Raw genomic sequence first — 18,879 nt, 5'->3', positions numbered from 1 at the left:
AATCAGCTTATCAATATCTTAAAAAATACCACCTTGGATTTTGATAGGGATTGCACAGAATCTGCAGACCAATTTTTGCAGTATTGTTATCTTAATAAAGTTAAGTCTTCCAATGAACATGGGATGTCTTTCCATTTATTTAAGTCTTCTTTAATTTCTTTCAACAATGTTTTGCCATTTTCGGAGTATAAACTTCACATTTCTTTTGTTAAACTTATCCTTAAGTATTTTTAATTCTTTCTGATGCTATTATAAGTAAAATTGTTTTTTAAATTTCATTTTCAAGTTTCTTATTGCTAACTGATTTTTGTATGTTGATCTTTTACCCTGCAACCTGGCTGAACTTGTTTATTGGTCCTAATAAGTTTTCAGAGGATTAGTTGGGAGTTTTACATACAAGATCATGTCACTTGAAAATATAGATAATTTTAATTCTTCCTAATTGGAATGACTTTTATTTCGTTTTCTTGACTGATTGCCCTGACTAGAACCTCAGAATGCTGAATAGAATGGGCAAGAACACAGATCCTTGTTTTGTTTTTGATCTTATCAAGAAGGCATTCAATCTTTCACCATTAAGTATGATGTTGATTGTGGGTTTATCATAGTTCTTTATCAGGTTGAGGAAGTTCCCTGAGAGTTTTTAATCATAAAATGATGTTAGATTTTGTCAAACATATTTTTTGCACTTACTAAGATAAAAGTGTAGTTTTTGTTCTTTATTCTATTTATAAGATGTGTTATATTAATTGACTTGGATATTGAATCAACCTTGCATTCCTGAGATAAATTTCACTTGGTTATGTTGTACAATCTTTTTAATATGTTGCTGGATCGAGTTAGCTATTATTTTATTGAGGATTTTGCATTCATATTCATAAGAGATGTTTTTCTATAGTTTTCTTTTCTTGTACTATCTTTGGTTTTGGTATCAGGGTAATACTAACATCACAAAATAAGTTAGGAAGTGTTACCTCACCCCTCACCATTTTATAAAAGACTTTGTGAGGAATTATATTAATTCTTTAAATATTTGGCAGAGTTTGCATTCTGAGCTTGAGTATTCTTATGTTGTTGGGTGAAGTGTTCCATGCATGTTTGTTAGATTTTGTTGGTTTATAATGCGTTCAAGCCTTTTATTTTCTTGTTTATCTTCTGCCTTGTGAAACTTCTACCTTAACAGGAACTGGAGTAAGGGTGATTGGGATCTTAGTAATATTGGCCTGCAGCCCCTGGGGTAGAGCTTCCACCCTACAAATTGGGGCTGGCTGTAGGACTTCCACCCTACGAACTGAGGAAGACAGCCCCCAACCTCTCAGCTGCTCTTGCCCAGAACAGAGTCTGCAGCATGGAGCTGGAGGCGATGAGAAATGCTGGTGGTGGGCCCCTCCTGAGGGGGTGGCGGGTAGGGGTCCTGTGCTCAACTGGAAGAGGAGAGGAGGGAGTGGATTGTGAATCAGTTGCCACAGATTTAGCAGATTAGTTTGAATAGATGTTTTCTTTCATTTGCTGTATGCCCTTAGGGCAATTATTAGAGATTTTAATAGCTGCTTTCAATTTTTTTTTTTTTTTTTTTTTTTTTTTTACCAATTTTGGTTGTTTCACTGGAGAGAGGTCCTCCCAGCTCCTCACATTGCAATGTCAGCCACGATGCCTGGCCGGATCTGTCTTATTTCGAGAGGACAGAGGTTTCTGGAAGATGGGAACCATGCCATACTGCTCTCTCTCTCTCTCTCTGTGCCTCTCCCAGGACTTGTGTGACATGAGGCACATAGAAGCTCCTCCATAAGGCCAGATGACCTCAATCATAAATCAGTGAATATCTCTGGATCTCCCTGCAATTTAGACCCTTCACTGCTGAGCACAAAAGAGAAAGAGAAAACCTATCTGTGCCTCAAGTTTCCAATCTGTTTCCTTTAAACCCACTGAAGTTTATATTATATAGGAGCCTCTTAAAGACAACAGCCTTCATCTCATTGAAATTGAGTCTGTAAATGCAAAACATTGTTTTAAATAATGAATTGGTATTTGAGATTCCTATATTTCAATATTCCTTTGATATTCCAAAATGAAATTTAAACTGCTGGGGTTTTATGCATTCTTCATCTTTCCTTTGATTTGGCTCAACTCGTTGCTTTGAATATGTTTGCTTTAATCACTGGACCATAGAGCAGGAGGGATGCGCATCTTGATGGGGGAGGGCTGGGGGTTCAGCCATCTGGGCCCAGAAAATGACTGCCTTATGCAAATCACTGGATCTTCCTGCTGGAACCCGGCTGCAGGGGATTGCCAGGCCCACAGGGAGGGGTGGGGTGGACTCCCCTGGCTATACTCCAAGGGGGACACTTGAGCCCCTATCTTACAGTTCAAAGGCAGAAAAGGCAGCTGCAGCAGGGCCTTCAGCAGGTGCCAAACCAGGGACGAGTTCCCGGGACATCTGATGGGCATCTGATCTGCAACTCAGGTGGACCAAATGCCTGACCCAGATTCTGAGGTGGGGAGATGGGGATGATATGAGTGGAATCCATCCTCATTAAGTTAGGCAGTTTCAGTCCTAAAGAAAGAGAAGGCATGCTCTTGATGATCATGATGATGGTGGCAGTGACAATGTTGACGGTGTAATTAGAGTAATGATAATAGCTACAATGGCTCACAGTGATGAGGCACTTACCATATGTCAGGCACAGTGCTAAGTTCTGTAGGTGAACTGTTTTCTGAACTGTTTTGTTTTGCTCTCTAAACCATCTCTATTTGCATTTTCCTAAAGCAGACTCAAAGCCCAGGACTAGGTGCAGTCAAGATTGTCCCAGAAAGAGGAATAATGGATTGGGGAACACAGAGGAGCTGGGCCAGCGAATGGTGTGCTAATGAGCTGGTCACCTCTGTAGGCAATTGCACCTCTGTCTTGAGGGGGACCCTTTGGGAAACTATGTAAGGCAACTCAGAATTGTTCCATCCAAGGAAGGAGGAGGAGGCTGGTGCTTTTCTCCTCTGCTTCCCTTCCTCGTTGGGTTCCATCCCCATTGATTGGGGGGTTACCACTGGTGATAATAATTCCCCTGCAGTCCTGAATTGCAATTGCAGGCTGGGGACAAACCCCTGTGGTGACCTGTGAGCCAGCGAACACCCTCTGTCAGAGCAGCAGATGGCCCAGGACCCTGAGAAAGAAAACTGTCCTCAGCTGGAATGGCCCACTGTGGCCGCAGGTCAACTCGGAGACAGGCTAAGGAGATACGGGGCCAGACATCAAAGAACCTTCCACAGCAATTTTTGCATAAGTATTTTTATGAACTCTATTTGCAGTAGAAGAAACGGAGGCTTAGAAAAGTGGCCAGACGTTGTCCAGGTTTGTCCAGCTAGGAAATATACCAAGAACCTCAACAAACATTTCCTCACCATCTGCGCTGTGTCTGACACAGGGGGACAGATATGAATAAGACACAGTCCTTGTCCCCAGGGACATTACGCATGCAGGATGTCAACCACAAACCCCCAGTCTTGAGTGACAAATGTCATCTAGAAACAAGCACAGAATTTAATGTGGGGGAAAGGGCCTTCTAACCCAGCCCAGAGGACCAGGAAAAGCTTCCTGGAAGAGGTGACATCTGTTTTGGGAGGGTGGGTTTCGCTTTATTTTATTTACATGTAAAGTGATCCTGTTTATTAGGAAGAAATGAGAAAAATCTGTATAAGTAAAATGAAGCTGGCACCACACCAGGCACCACCTGACTTGCCCATGAACCCTGTGGACCTTCCTGCACCCTCCCTGTCCTGAGCCATGGTAAACCTATTAGCCATCAGACCACAGAGAAGCCCAGCCCTCCACACTCCATGCTGGGCCCCTTCCCAATGTGAAGTCCGGCTGCCATACATCTTTTTTTTTTTTCTGACAGAGTTTTGCACTGTTGCCCAGGCTGGAGTGCAGTGGTGCGATCTTGGCTCACTGCAAGCTCCATCTCCCAGGTTCACGCCATTCTCCTGCCTCAGCCTCCCAAGTAGCTGGGACTACAGGCGCCCACGACCACACCCAGCTAATTTTTTTTGTATTTTTAGTGGAGACGGGGTTTCACTGTGTTAGCCAGGATGGTCTCGATCTCCTGACCTCATGATCCACCTGCCTCGGCCTCCCAAAGTGCTGGGATTACAGGCGTAAGCCACCGCACCCGGCCCTGGTTGCCATACTTCTAAGCACGGGTTACTCTCAGAGGGACACCTGCAGCCTGACGGGCATCATTAAAGGAAGCTGGCATAAGCTCTGCCTTGAGTCAGGGAGGGGTGAGGAGGGTTGGCCTCCCAGTCTCACTTGTAGAAAGGGGAGGCCCCTTGGATCCCCCTACAATGCCACTGATGATTGTGAAGAAGGCTCACTCCAGAGCCTGCAGGAAGAAAGAGTGGGGATTTGGAAAGGTGGGGCCTTGAGTTCTAATCCTGGCTTCACCATTTCTCTAGTGACTAAACTTTCTTCTCATTGAGCCTGACCACTCCTGAGCTGCCACTCCACCCCTGATGGCTTCAAGGCCTGGCACCCCTGCCCCAACTCTCCATGGTATTGCTCCAGGTACCTTTAGGTGCAAGGAATAGAGGCCGAACACCAGCTAATTTGGGCCAAAGGAGGGCTATTGGTGCCCACAGGGGAGTCCAAGAATGGCCACCTCTAGGCGCAGCTGACTTAGGAGCACCGGTATCAAAGAAGTGTATCCCACCTCACACAGGGCCCCAACAGCTCTGGACTCATCGTCCCCCAGTGCACCCAAGGGAATGGTCTCCTTCTGGAAAGTTCCAGCCACAGGCAAAACAGCATTCCTATTGGCCAAGCTGGCTCACATGTCCATCTCTGCACTGTGGCCATGGCCAGAGGAAGCTGGCCTTTGTTTGGCCCAGTCTGAATCACTTCCCAGGGCCCAGGGTGGGGTCAGCCCTGGATGAACCCTGTGAACTGAGACCAGGGAAAGGGCAGGTCCCCAGAAGAAATTCGGGCTACTGATACCAGAAGGAGGACAAGCGAGGCTGGGTTAGAAGGAGGAAGCTGCCACTCCACGTGTAAAATGGTGGTGTCTTCAGGGAAGGACGCTGCAGGACTGTGAGTCAGAGTTCTCCAGAGAAACAGAACCAATAGGATATAGATAGATAGACAGATACGTAAGAGGGCATTTGTTATGCGAATTGGCTTATGCAATTATGGAGGCAGAGAAGTCTCACCATCTGTAGTTGGCAAGATGGAGACCCAGGAAAGTAGTGATGTCCAAAGGCCTGAGAACTGAGGGTGGGGAGCACTGAGGTAAGTCCCGAAGTCCAAAGGCCAAAGAGCCAGGAGTTGTCTGAGGGCAGGAGAAGATGGATATCACAGCTCAAGACGAGAAAGAGAAAGAGAGAGAGAGAGAGAGAATTGGCTCTTCCTCCATCTTTTTGTTCTATCCGGGCCCTCAATGGATCAGGGATGCCCACCACATTGGCAAGGGCAGATCTTTCTTATTCTGTCTAAGGATTCAAATACTAACCTCTTCCAGAAACACATAGGCTCACCCAAAACAATGTTTCACCAGCCCTCTGGGCACCCCTTATCCCAGTCACATGCAGTGAATACTCATTGTTGTGTTTTAGGGAATGCTGCAGGGTCTAGGTGTTCGCAGAGATCGGCTGGCGGCTGACAAAGTACAACTCCACACCAAGTTCAACACGAGCGCAGAGCCCAGGAGGGGTCTGCCCAGATTAAACACCATAGACGCCCATCCTCACTCTTCCCTGCAGAAGAAAAGAACGTGAGAGTGAGTGGAGGGGGGTGTGTGTGCGTGTGTGGGTCTGAGTGTTTGTGGAAATTCATAGGGGGACTTGGTAATACATGGCACTGAATGTGAGCTTGTGTGCCTGTGGGTGTGTAGGTGTGTTTGAACGGCTGGGTGTGGGGTTAGTGTGGGTGTGTAAGTGTCTGGAAAGAAGGGTGCACTTGGAAGGGGAGCCTGGCGTGATTGTGGGTGCACACAGAGTGAGTGGGGTCTGGCTAGCCAGGAGGACACACACAAGCCAGGTGCCAGCAAGTGGAGCCACCGTGGGGATCAACAAGTTCCACAAAATGCCCCCTTGTTAAACAGGCAAGACCAGCCATGCCACCCAAGGTTACACTAGGGCTGAGGGGCTCAACGACAGAGCTGTGACCTGATTTAGGGAAGCATCTGCCTGCCCCTGCCTTGTCCCCTGGGACTGGTCAGCGTCCCAGAATGGGAAATGGGTCCTCACTCATCCCAAAGAGGAAGCCTGGGGGCAGAGCATCTCTCGGGTTATGGCCCCAGGATCCCCTTGTCAATTTCTGCTACCACTTTCCTAAGCCCAAATCCCTCCCTTTTCCACTGGGGGTTTCAGCCTCTGCCCAGAAGACCAGCTCCAGTCTAAATCCCCTAAATCCCACCCCCTAACCCCTGAACTGCAGACTCATCTTTTGCTTCTCTTTAAGCAGCACCTACCACGCTCCTGAGCTCCTCGTTTACAGGAGGGGGAAAAAAAATCAAGCAACCATGCTAGGAAAGGGGTTTGGCCCACCGGAGGCAGGGGTCTAGAAGCCTGTGGCCTCCAGATGGTTTAGGAACAAGGACTACGCATGGAGTAGGGCCAGGGGGACATTGCCCATGAGGGATGTGGGGGCCAGAATATGTGGCAGGGCATCGAGAGAGTAGGGGGATGCTGGTGGCGGGGGGTGGTGTCCAGAAACCATCCCACCCAGCACCCACGTTTAACTGCTTTTCAGAGCCCCAGGCCTGCACCCTCCCGGTGGGATGACAGAGAGAATGCACAGGCATTGTGCTGTCAGTCGGTCAGAGCATCCTTCCTGGCTCAAAAACCAAAAGGACTTCGGGCAGCATGAAAGGACACATAAAATGCAATATGAAAATGACAGGATGAAACCAGGGGAAACAAGGGCAGGAGGAACAAGTGGAAGCATGCCAACCATCATGAGGCAAGGCCCCCAAAACCCTGGTCCTGGGGGATCAGGCTTGGAATAGTCAGGCAGCCAACATGTCTCAGAAGTCACTCCCCCAAGAACCACAGCATGGAAAACAGATGGGAATGGGCTGCTCCGGCCCAGGCTCCCCTCCCCCATGGCTGCTTGGCAAGCTTCCCAGTGCTTGGGTGTTCACAGGACATACTGCCAGGCACCAACCAGCGTCCTTATACCATCCCAAGAACCACGTCCAGGGTCACTTCCCTGTCCTGTGAGGCCCCCTACACTGGACACCGGGCACGTGCTGCCTCCTTTAATTCTTTTCATCCCATGAGATAAGCCCTGTGGTCATTCCCATGTCCCAGAGAAGGACACAAACAGTGACAGCCCGAGACTCAGACCCACACCTGGCACTACCATCCTATCATGTCATCTCTCACCTCTCCGAAGGGCTGCCCTTGGGCAAAGGGAGGGGCAGGTCCAGTGTATCCCCAACCCTAGATCGGAGACCTGGAGGGCCAGCATTACAGGCAGCTGTGCTCACACATTGGACCCACCCACAGATGCACCGGTGTCCTTGGCAGGTGGTGAGTTGCTTGTCACCCAGGGTGTCCAACACTGCTGACCTGGAGCAGCACAGGGAAGGGGAGGCCAGAAGCCCAGATGGCTCCCACCTACCCTGAAACCCGTGCTTCCACAGCCCAGAGAACTCCCCCTCCCGCCCGCCCACTCCTGTGCTCTGCGCTAGTGTTGAACTGAGTGTGGAGTCATGTTTTGTCAGCCACCAGCCAATCTCTGACAACACCTAGACCCGGCACCATTCATTTAAACACAGCAATGACTATTCACTCTAAGGGGAAAGGGTGGGAGGGAATCAGTTTCCTTTGACTACTTACTTGCCTTACAGTAGACATCTTGCTTTTATATCCCTACCATACTCTACGAGTTATTGACGTGAATTCTTTCTCATTTAGTGGTTTGCGTTGTCAGAGGGTAAAATCTGATGTGTAGCAAATGTCTCTGAGTTCACCAGTAATAACCCCTCAAGAGACTATGCTGAGGAAGTTATATGCTACCAAATAATAAAATATCCCCATCTACTTTCAGAAGCTTTGGACAGCAAAGAGAGACCGCCAGGACTCGGAAAACCTTCAGACAGATTCTGTCTGGCTTGTCCAGCCTTATTCACAGTGACTCCATACATCACAGAAGGGGTTGGCAGGGCAGGGAAGCCAGGCACAGCCAGATTTCCTCCATGTAAAATCCCATCAACTGAAAGATTTAACAACAGCTTTTGGAAGGGGGAGGGGGCGAGCAAAAAAACTCCACAATGCCAAACATACACGAAGATGGAAGATGTATCCTCACCAGCAAAATGGTAGAAAGTGGAGGGAAGAGAAAGAACATCCACTTGTACGAAGAAAATATGGCAGATTCCTGCCCCTTGAGACCTGCAAAGTCATCATTTCCAGCCCTGTCTCTGGGGTCATGCTTTTTAAAACTCCAAAGGTCAACATGTAGTATGAATCACCCACTCTAAAAAAGAAAGAATACTCCAGTTCCAACAAATCTAAGGGCCCTGGACAGCTAGCTCAGCAAGAACCGCAGTGCACTGGGCTAGAAGCAATCCAGTCTGTCCTCTGAGCCCCCTGCACGGCCACCCACCTCACAGAGCAGCCCCATAGCCATCCAGCACTGTCCACGTGTCCCTGGATGAGAGGACTCTCGAAGAAAGGGAGGAAATTAACAAGCCTACACGGAGCACAGGCCCTGTGTCAGCACTTTGCCAGATGGTATCATGACAAGACTGAATGAGACCCAATCCCTGCCCTCAGTGAGGGGAGATGAAAAGATGATGGTAACTTGCTGAGTGCCTTTGCACCAGCTGCTGAGCTGGGTGTCATGTGTGTGATGTCCCATTTGATCCTGGCATCAGCTGCACTGAATAATGATTATCCCCATTCTACAGATGGGGAAATAAAGGCGGGGTGAAACTAAGTCACTGCTCCAAGCACGGGCAGCCAATAAATGGTGGAGCCAGAATATGAACTCTGCCCTCTCTCCAGGGCCTGTCCATGCTACTTCTGCCACCCCAGGCACCCCTTTCCCCACAACCTAGAGAGACATCAGCAGTCACTGGACAAGTACTCCACTCTCACGCACCCCAGCCCTCAGCACCCCCTCCATGTACTGCCCACACACTTCCACCTCCTGGACGCCAACCCCTCCAACATGTCCAATCTGTCCACTTCTCTTAATTTCCACTGACGAGATCTCAGACAGGCCCCCATGGTCATGGTCACAGGAGACCACCGTGACCTCCAAATAGCTCTGAGCTTCCGTTCTCACCCACGAAGGTCATGTCTCCACACAACAGTCAGCTCAGTCTTTGTAAAACCCAAACCTGAAAATGCTACTCCTCTGTTAAAATGCTCTAATGGATTCTCCTTGCCCTGGAGAAAAAATGTTCCTCCTAGGACCCGAATGATCTGCTCACCTCTCTGGCTGTCCTCGCCTTGGACCACTGAATAGCCTCGACCTTTCTGCCTTCTGTTCATTCTTTCAATCTGTGAGCCTTTGTGCAGCCTCAGAGCCCTCACACATGCTGTTCCTGGAATGCCATTCCCCTCCATGAGTCAATGACCCTTCATCTTGTCCCCTTCCTTGGACAAGGCTGCAGCAATCATCCCATCCAAAGTTTCATTCTCTCCCAGAACCCTGCTCTTTTTCCTTAAAGTTATATATTTTTTCCTGTTTATTTATTAAATATTTGTCCCCTCCACTAAGACATAAGCTCAAAGATATCTAGAATTGGATCTGTTTTGCTCACCGTTAGGTTGTTCATGATGCAGCATTGATGCAAAACAAATATCTTGAGTGAATGTATGAATTAATGAATAGGAACAGCATCGCTACTCACCGTGGTGTTTCCTCTACTAACTAGCTAGGAATCGTTCCTTATCCCTGTGTCTCAGGCAGCCACTCCCAAATCAATGGAGTTGACAAGTTTGATGTAATTCAGGTCAAACAAACTGGTATATCCATACCGTGGACTACTACTCAATAAGAAGGAACAAACTATTGATGCATCCAACAGTTTGGATGAATTTCAAGGGAATTATGCTAAGTGAAAAAAAGCCAGTCTCAAAAGGTTACATACCGCATGACTCCATTTATACAACATAGTCAAAATGACCAGATCACAGAGATGGAGAGGAGATAATCAGGCCTGTGGGGGTGGGTGTGACTATAAAAGGAACACAGTAGGGAGTGTTCTTCTCATGACAGAACGTTCTGTATCTTGATTGTGATGCTGATTACATGACTCTATAGGTGGGATAAAATGCCATACAGTCATACACAAAGACATACAGAAAAATAAAGCCACATGAATGTGCATAATAACTGGTGAAATCCAAGTACAGTGTGTAGTCTGGTTAATTACATTGTGAAGAATGATGTCTGGTTTTGATGAAGCACTAGAGTTACATAAGATGTGTGAAGGGTGCACATGACACTATACTGTTTTTGCAATTTCTTGCGAGTCTATAATTATTTCGAAAGAGACAGGAAAAGAAAAGGAAGATGGAATCCATGTGCCACCCCAGGGTCAGACTCTCTGTCCCCATCTGCCCTACTTCATGAGTTCCCATGAGTTCCCATGAATTTCCAGGCAATTTCTGCTCCTCCCACTGCAGTGCCCCCTCAGTACCTGCCCCAGATGGCTACTTCTCAGCAGGAACACCTACAAACGACACAGAGCCATGAACCAGTCCCACTGCTCCCATGGACAGAAGAGACGGGTACCCACGGCCACACCTCTCTGGTGTGGTTGGGTAATGCACACGTACAAGTTAGGCACCCACGCCTGGTGCCTCATTTGGCACCAGATTCTGAGGGAAAATCCAGTACATTTTCATGTATCAGCCTCTAATCAGTTGTTACACCCAGGCTAGGGCCCTCTCTCTACATCTTAAAGGAGGCACTGGCAGAGATGGCCAGATGAGAAGCCCACGCTGGAAACCTTCTGTACACTCATCCTCATAAACCCAGACATGAGCAATCTTTAATTGAACCAAAGAGGCCAAACCTTTCATCTATCAACTGTGCCGTTGGCCGCAGGCAGAAAAGACACTGGTTTCAGTTAAGAGTAGAAACTGTGCCAATGATCGCTGTATTAGACCTAAGATAGAGGCACGAGGAAGCCTGCTGGGGTTTGCGGCTTGGGGATGAGATGGCAAGTCTGGTTTGAGCTCAGTCCAGACTCTGGTAGGAAAAGGCAAGAAAAAGCAAACAATTTCCAACTTGCGGCCACACAGCAAGCAGCAACTGCGTTTACTCCAAGACGAGACTGTGCAGGCGCAGTGTTGTCTTAACCCTTGGCTAGACCCTGCACCTTGACTGTCCGCACAGGCAAAAGGCTGGCAGAGACCAGGGAGTGTCTCAGGTGAGCTGGGTAACTGGATTGGCCTGGTATAGAGGAATGTGCCCTGGATGAGAGTCCGTGGGATACTAGTCTTGGCTCTGCCCCCTGATTCGCCGTGTGCCCTGAGCGAGACCCTTTCCTTCTCTGGGTCTCAGGTTCCCCGTTTTCAAAGTGCACTGACTTCTGAGGTATTCGTCAGATGTAAATGTTTACCAAACCAGGATTCTTCAGCCACAGCACTGTGGGCACTCTGGGCACTTTGCGCCTGGGAATTCTCTGATGGGGGCTGTCCCAGGCACTGTAAGACAATTAGCAGCATCCCTGACCTCTACCCACTGGTGGATGAGCAATGTCTCTCCCCATCTCACAGTGTGATAACCAAAAAAGATCTCCAATTACAGCCCAATGTCCCCTGGGGGGTAAAATTGCCCTGCCCTAGACTCACGGACCCTCCAGCCAAGGAGGAGGGAGGAGGCCCTGAGGACTCCTGCCTGCCAGAGGAAGCCACACACCTTCCCCCGAGACTCTGGCTCCCATCTCTGCTCTGGCGCCTCCTACGACAGGGGCCCCCTCCAGGACAGCACTCTTTATTCCAAAGCTCTCAAGGTCCGTTTGGATTGAGCTGCAGCGTTCTTCACTCTTTGGAACCATCTAGAACCAGCCTAGGCTCTCCCTGTGTCCCAGGCCACCAGCTCTCTGAAGACAACCCTTATCTTCTCCACTGCACCCCTGGGGGAGGGCAGGTGCATGCCACTGGGAGGAGGGCAGGATCGGGGAAGCAGGGCACCCGCAGGCTCTGGGAAAGGGAGGCCTCCCCACAACTCCCTGCCCTGCGGCAGGTTCTGCTGCCTCCTGCTGAGTTCATGCCTGTGGGCTCAGCATCCTCACCTGTCGGGTGCCTGCCCCGCCCTCCACACACGCTGTGAAGCCCCAGAAATAAGAAGCCGAAAACACTGTACAAACAGTCCGATCCCTTCAGGGCGGTTCTTCTCCCCGGGCTTTGGATTGCACCTAAAATCCCCTGATCTGGAATAAGAAGTAGGCAACCCAGGAAGTCCTTTATCTGCAGGAAGCAGCCCATATCACAGGGGTCCTTCGTGACCCCAAGTCCCTGTCCCTGCCCATGCCTGGCATTCCTGTCACCTGGCAGGGAGCATCCACTGCATCCCTTCATCTCGGTGATTCTCCGTCTTCCCCGTCAGGTCAGTGCTGGTCCCATGAGGCAAGCTGCTTGCCTTGTTCACACTGTCTCCCCAGCACCCCAACAACATGTCCCCTGAGAGACGTGTAGTACCCTTTTGTGACAAGAGTACACAAAACAGAACTCCTTGTGGCAAACAAGGAATCCTCCCTTCACCACGGGGAGTGGTCCAGGGGAAGCAGCAAAGTTAGAACGAAGGCCCCATGGTGTGCAGCTTGGAGACCTCAGTGGGCTGTGTCCTGAGGATCAGGGTCAAACAGAGCAGCCATTCGGAGTCCTGATGATGTGGGCTCGAGACACACGGGGGCAGCAGGAGGAGACGGACCGATGCTAATGGCAGCAGTGAACCTGGGGGCACCCAGCCTCTCTTCCTGAGACATGCTGATGTATTTATCAACTGCTATGACCATGTAAATTAATGTTAGTCAATACAGAAATATGAATTTGAAAGATATTTAGTTTGTTCTAATGTGTGTGGTATAGAAACCAGGTGATATTAACTGGTGGAAATGGCTCAGAAAACCCTTTTAGCAATTACCCAATGGAGGGCTGTTTCTAGCAATTGTTGGGTGATCCTTTGACATGGCTGTTACTAACTGATGCCACGAGGACCCAGGCCCCACCCCTGAACTGTGGCCAGCAGGTGGATGGCAGCACTGCTCCTGCCCACCTGGACACACGTGCGAGGCTGTCTGACTCCCGGCATACCCCGACCCCATCCCCACCGCTGCCCCGCACTCCAGCCCCAGCCCCCTGCCTATGCTGCCTCCCAGCATTTGCCTCTGCTCTTCTTCCTGCCTGGAGTCCTCTTTCCTCGAGTGTTTACGTGAATGGGGCCCCCAGCTTTTCTGGGTTTTCTGCGCAGGTCTGTTCAACCTTCCCTGGCCACCCCTTCTAAAACCTTAGCACCTCCACTGCAGACACCCCATCCCTCTCCTGGGCCCTGCCTTTTCCTTAGTGCTTATTCCAGCTGCATCCCACGGACTGTGAATGAGTGAGTGAAGAACGCACGCCAGAGATTCCTTCGGGGACTCCAAAGGGACTCCGTGGAGTGCCCCCAGCCCCCAGGAGAAGGCTGTTCTCCAAGAACTCTTAGGTCCACCGTAAGGAAAATGTAACAGGATTTTAAAAGGCAAGGGGAAGGAGGCAGGAAGGGAGCTTTCTTGAGTGCCAGAATTTTCTAGTATTTCAGCCATTTTTCACAAGAACCTATGAGACAGGTGTTTTCACTCCCACACCAGAGAGGTGAAACACCAAGGCCTAGAGAGCTTAAGCTCAACGTCCCGGGCTTCTTAACGCAGAGCCAGGGCAACCTCAGGTGCGCCCTGCTCCGAAGTCCTGCCCTCTCTCAGACCCAGCCTCCACATCTAGGAAGCAGCAAAAGTGCAGAACAGAAGCCAAACCATCCCAGGGTGTGAGCCTTCTTCTCATCCGTGTCCCACCCAGTGGTCCCAAAGGTCCAGATCTCAGAGCTCTGGAGAGCAGGGACCTGACACTCTGAGGCTGTGGGGCCTGTGTCCCCCACCGACAGGAGCCAAAGGCCCGTGCCCTGCCTGGGTCCCACCCCCCACCAGCGTGGGTCCCACCCCCGAAGCTGTCCGCTCCCATCAGGACGGGGCCTCTGACGTACAAAACCCAGGCCCTGCCTTGGACTGGTTTTGGGTTTCTACAACACAGTAAATCGGCGTGTTTTTATTTCTCCATCTGTAAACATCTCTCCATCTAATACGGTAACTGCTGTTTATACAGAGCTATAAAAACAGAGGTCAGAGCAAGTAAGATTATAGTCTTACTTCAATACATCCAATCCATAATAAAATACAATCTCACAAACGATCCAGAGGACCCGTTTAGGGGTTCCCTAAGAATTCATGTCTGTCATATGTAAGGATTCTATTCTATAATATTTTCCACAGCTGTCAGGACCCATTTAAAAGGCAATATCCTTTTGCTGGCATTTGATTTAGGCTCTGTTTATACCATGTGGAGGATTGTTAATTCTGCGATGTCTGACTCAGGGGTGTTTGATTACACGGAGGCCACCACCAACACAGTGACACATGATGTAGTGTGAGACCAGGGAGCGGGGCTGCAGCCAGGCCCCTGTCCTGATGAGGTGCGTCTGCAGGGATGGGACTCAGCGGAGGGGAAATGAGACGCTCTGTTTTCCAGGCAGCGTGGGCTGGTGGCAGGAAGAGCTCTGGCGAGAGATGAATAGGACTTGGCCCAACCATGCGCTTGGTGACGGGCGTGAGAGTTCATTTGCTGCTTGAAGACTTAGTTCCCAATTAATAAGTGGAGAGCCAGCCTGGTGCCTCAGGAGGTGTTCCGGGCTGAACTGTGTCCCCCCCCACCAGCCCCCATCTTCTCCAAAAAGTCTATGTTAGACTCCTAACCTCGGCACCTCCAAATGTGACTGTGTTTGGGGACAGGGCCTTCAAAGAGGTGATTAAAGTAAAATGAGCTCATACGGTCGGGTCATAATCCAATCTGACTGGTGCCCTCCTAAGAGGAGATTAAGACACAGACACGTGCAGAGGGAAGACCACGTGAAGATGGGGGAAGACGGCCGTCTGTAAGTCAAGGAGAGAGGCCTCAGAGGAAATCAGCCCTGCCGACACCTTGATCTTGGACTTCTAGCTCCTGGATTGTGAGAAAGGACATTTCTGTTGTTTAAGCACCCTAGTCTAAGATGCTTGGTGCTTACAGCCCTGGATAACTAACACTAGAGGGTCTCAGGTGGTTCCAGGATCCGTGGACACTGCTCAGCCTTGTTTGACTGTGTTTTTGTCATTAGAAGCAGTGCTGTCTGCAGGAAGGTGCCTTTTCTGCCCAGACTACTGAAGGAGACTGCAAGTATAAGAGGCTTTCACTCCCCTTGAAGGTGAAACCCTTGACCCTGCTGTCTTCCCTCCCTTGATGATCTCATTCCATCCCACACCCACTGAGGACCCCAAAATGTTTTACCCCAGCCCAGCCCTCTCCCCCAGCCTCCGAGCAAACATCCCACTGCTTGCTTCACAAGCCTTCCTGCGTGCCTACAAGTCCCTCCCACCCAGGGTGGCCAAAACCCCATCCCCGAGCACCCTGCAAACCTCCTCCCTTTAGCGGCTGTCACCATTTCAGAAATGGCACATTTCATTGCTTGGGCCAAATACCTGGAAGTTCTCCTGTGCTCCTCTATTTCCACCACAACCACTCCCAGTTCATCGGCACGGCCATCTCATCAGCTACCCTTCACCACGTGTCCAGAATGCAGCCACTTTCTGCCCCCTCCAAGGCACCATCCTCATACAGCCATCATCGTCTGCCACCTCCTAACCCCTCACTGGACTGTGATACTTTCCTGTTGCTGCTATAACAAGTTAGCACAAACTCAGTGGCTTGGAAGAGCTCACATGTATTCTCTTACTGCTCTGGAGGTCAACAGTCCAGCATTGGTCTCCCGGGTCTGTATGTAGGATGTTGGTAGGGCTGGTTCCTTCTGGAGGCTCCAGGGGAAATCCATTCCCTTGCTTCCTCCAGCTTCTAGAGGCTGCCCACACTTGTGGCTCCTGGCCTCTTCTTCCGCTGGCAAAGCCTACCGTGTGCACCCTCCTCCTGGGTTGTCACATTCTTTCCACGGACTCTGCTTCCACTCCGGCCCCTCTGCAATGTCTTCACCACTCAGCTGCCTGCATGCTCCTTTTAAAATGCAAATCAGGTCTGGTCCCAATGGAGAGAGCCTCCTGGTGGCCTAAAGACCCCTGGTGCTCTAACCCCTGAGAGGTGTGACCTCTCCTGCCATTCACTCCTCAAAAACCCGCTTCTCCTCACACTGGCCTTCTAGTTCTTTCTGGAACATGCCAAATATGCTCCACCCTGAGGGCCTTTTCCTTACTGTCCCTCTGCACACTTTCCCCAGAAACTAGCTCCCTGCAAGAGTCTGCTGAAAAGCCCCTTAGTCAGAGAGTTCCTCCCTGACCACACCACCTAAATTACAACCCAATCCTCCATCTGCAGCTCCCTCCATCTCTCCATCCTCTTCCATGGCTGCATTTTTCTGCGTGGGATTTATCATTGCCTGATGTCTACATATTTGCTGATATTCTGTCTTCCCCACAAGGATGTAAGCTCTGTGGGAACAAGATGTGGTCCATCTTCTTCCCACTGCGTCCCCAGCTCTGGCTGGCACAGGGGGACATATACACACAGATGTGGTTGAATAAACAGATATGCCTTTTGAGTGATCAGTGGTTGAGGTTGAGACCTGAAAAAACTCATTCCTGTGGTTCTTGAACCACAAAATATTTGAGTTAGAAGGCACTTCAGGATTGCCTTGTCCCACATAATCCACACAGGAACTCCCTTGGGGTTCTGCCCAGCAGAGGGTCCATCTGCCCTCAGGTTCAAGAGCTGAGCTTCCCCCACTGCTCTAGATGCCCTAAAAGGCATCTCATATTTTGAGTTCTAGGATTCCAGTAAAGAGCCTGATATAGATTGTGTTGCACAGATGGATGGATGAGGATGTAGAAGGATATATTGGTGAAAGTAAAATAAAATGGATGGATAGATGGAAAAATGGATGGGTAAATGGATGAATAGATGAAAGAAAAATGAGTGTATGGATGGAAGGATAAATCAAAGGAAGAAAGAAAAGATGATGAATAGATGGATAGGTGGATAGAAAATGAATAGATAGGTGGAAAATGGAAGGAAAAAGGGAAGGAAGTAAAGAAAAGGGAAGGAAGGAAGAAAAATGGATGGATGAATGGAAGAATAGATGGAAGGGAGGATGGAATAAAGGAAGGAACAAAAGATGATGGACAGATAGATGAGTGAAAACAGATAAATGGGTGGAAGGAAAATGGATGGAAGGAAGAAGGAAGGGAAGAAAGGGAGGGAGGAAGGAAGGAAGGAAGGAAGGAAGGAAGGAAGGAAGGAAGGAAGGAAGGAGAGAGGGAAGGAGGGAGGGAAGAAAGAAAATGTAGATGGTGGCAGATGGATGGATGAAAATCAGTGACATGGAGCTCATCCCGTTCCAAGGCAGCCTATGGTCACTGGAGGAAACTGGCAGACAAAAAGCCCTTCTTGGAGCTGCATTGATGTTCATTTCCCTGTGTTACAGAATTACTGTTTGCCCAAGAACTTCCTTCTTTTCATTTTCCGTAGCTTTGCTGGCAGGAGAAAAGAGTGACAAAGTTTTTTCTGCCTCGTCTGTTCTATGCTCCCCGCTAATACCTCTGGTAGAGCATTCACCTACTGGGCTGTAGCCTGTTGGGTGCATTTTCCCCCTAATACCACAGGCTCTCAATTTCCAGCACAAAGCTCAGGACACCAGGAAACATCTGGTGAAGGAAGACTGAGGTCATAAAGGACAGCAATATCCCAGCCCACAGCAGGGTCCCCACACCTGCTGTACTACATTCACTCAGTAGTGACTCCATTCCAAAAGGGGCCTCTCACGGGGTGGCGATGAGGAGCTGGAGCTTGTGAGCCCCTTAAAATGAAGGCAAGGTCATATACTTCACGTCTGCCCATTGCAAGAGTTCATCAAGAAAGACAGCACTGGTGTGTATTAAAAAACCACAATGTATTAAGTACCAGGCTCATATTTTCAACCATTTAATTCCCAAAACAAACCAGCATCACCATCCCCAGTCTGTGGAGAGGGGAAATGGAAGCTGAGTTGAAACTGGTTTGCCCAAAGCCACATAACTAGTTCATGGTGGAACAAGACTTGAACACAGGTCTCCCGCCTGGCTCTGTCTCTGCACCTCCACAGCTGAAGGAATGAGAGGTGAGCCGCCAGCAGTTACATGCAGAAGGGGCTGATGGCAGGACAACGTGGGCCATCGCCGGGCTCTCATTTCCCCTTCATTCCTCTGGAAGTCACTGAATAGACAAGGCAGGGAGGGCTTCGACGACTACCTGGCACATGGAGGGTCCTGCACAGAGGGAAACTAAGGCGCATAGCAGAGAAATGGCTTGGCCATGGTCGCAAACAAGAACTTGGCAGAAGTGGCCTGCTTGTAGGTGTCCTGTCCCCTTGACACCGCCCTGTTTTGCTGTTCTGCTCCTACCTTCACTGGAGCCCATTTCACCTCTCCCACCTCCCTGGCTGAGCCTCTCCTAGGCTACACTGCTTGCCCAGAGGGGTTGATTTGAGTCAGCCTCAAGCTGCACGATCCTGGGTGCTTCCTACTGACATTCACTCCTGAGAAGCCGGAATAGTCAGGGGTCTCCAGAGAGCAGAGAACAGAACCAATAGGAGGTGTGTGTGAGTGTGTGTGTGTGTGAGTGTGTGTGTGTGTGTGTGAGTGTGTGTGTGTGTGTGTG

The sequence above is a fragment of the Symphalangus syndactylus genome, chromosome 8 (genome assembly GCF_028878055.3).
Source record: "Symphalangus syndactylus isolate Jambi chromosome 8, NHGRI_mSymSyn1-v2.1_pri, whole genome shotgun sequence".
Taxonomy (NCBI): Eukaryota; Metazoa; Chordata; class Mammalia; order Primates; family Hylobatidae; genus Symphalangus; species Symphalangus syndactylus.
Note: the sequence above shows the minus strand (reverse complement) of the source record.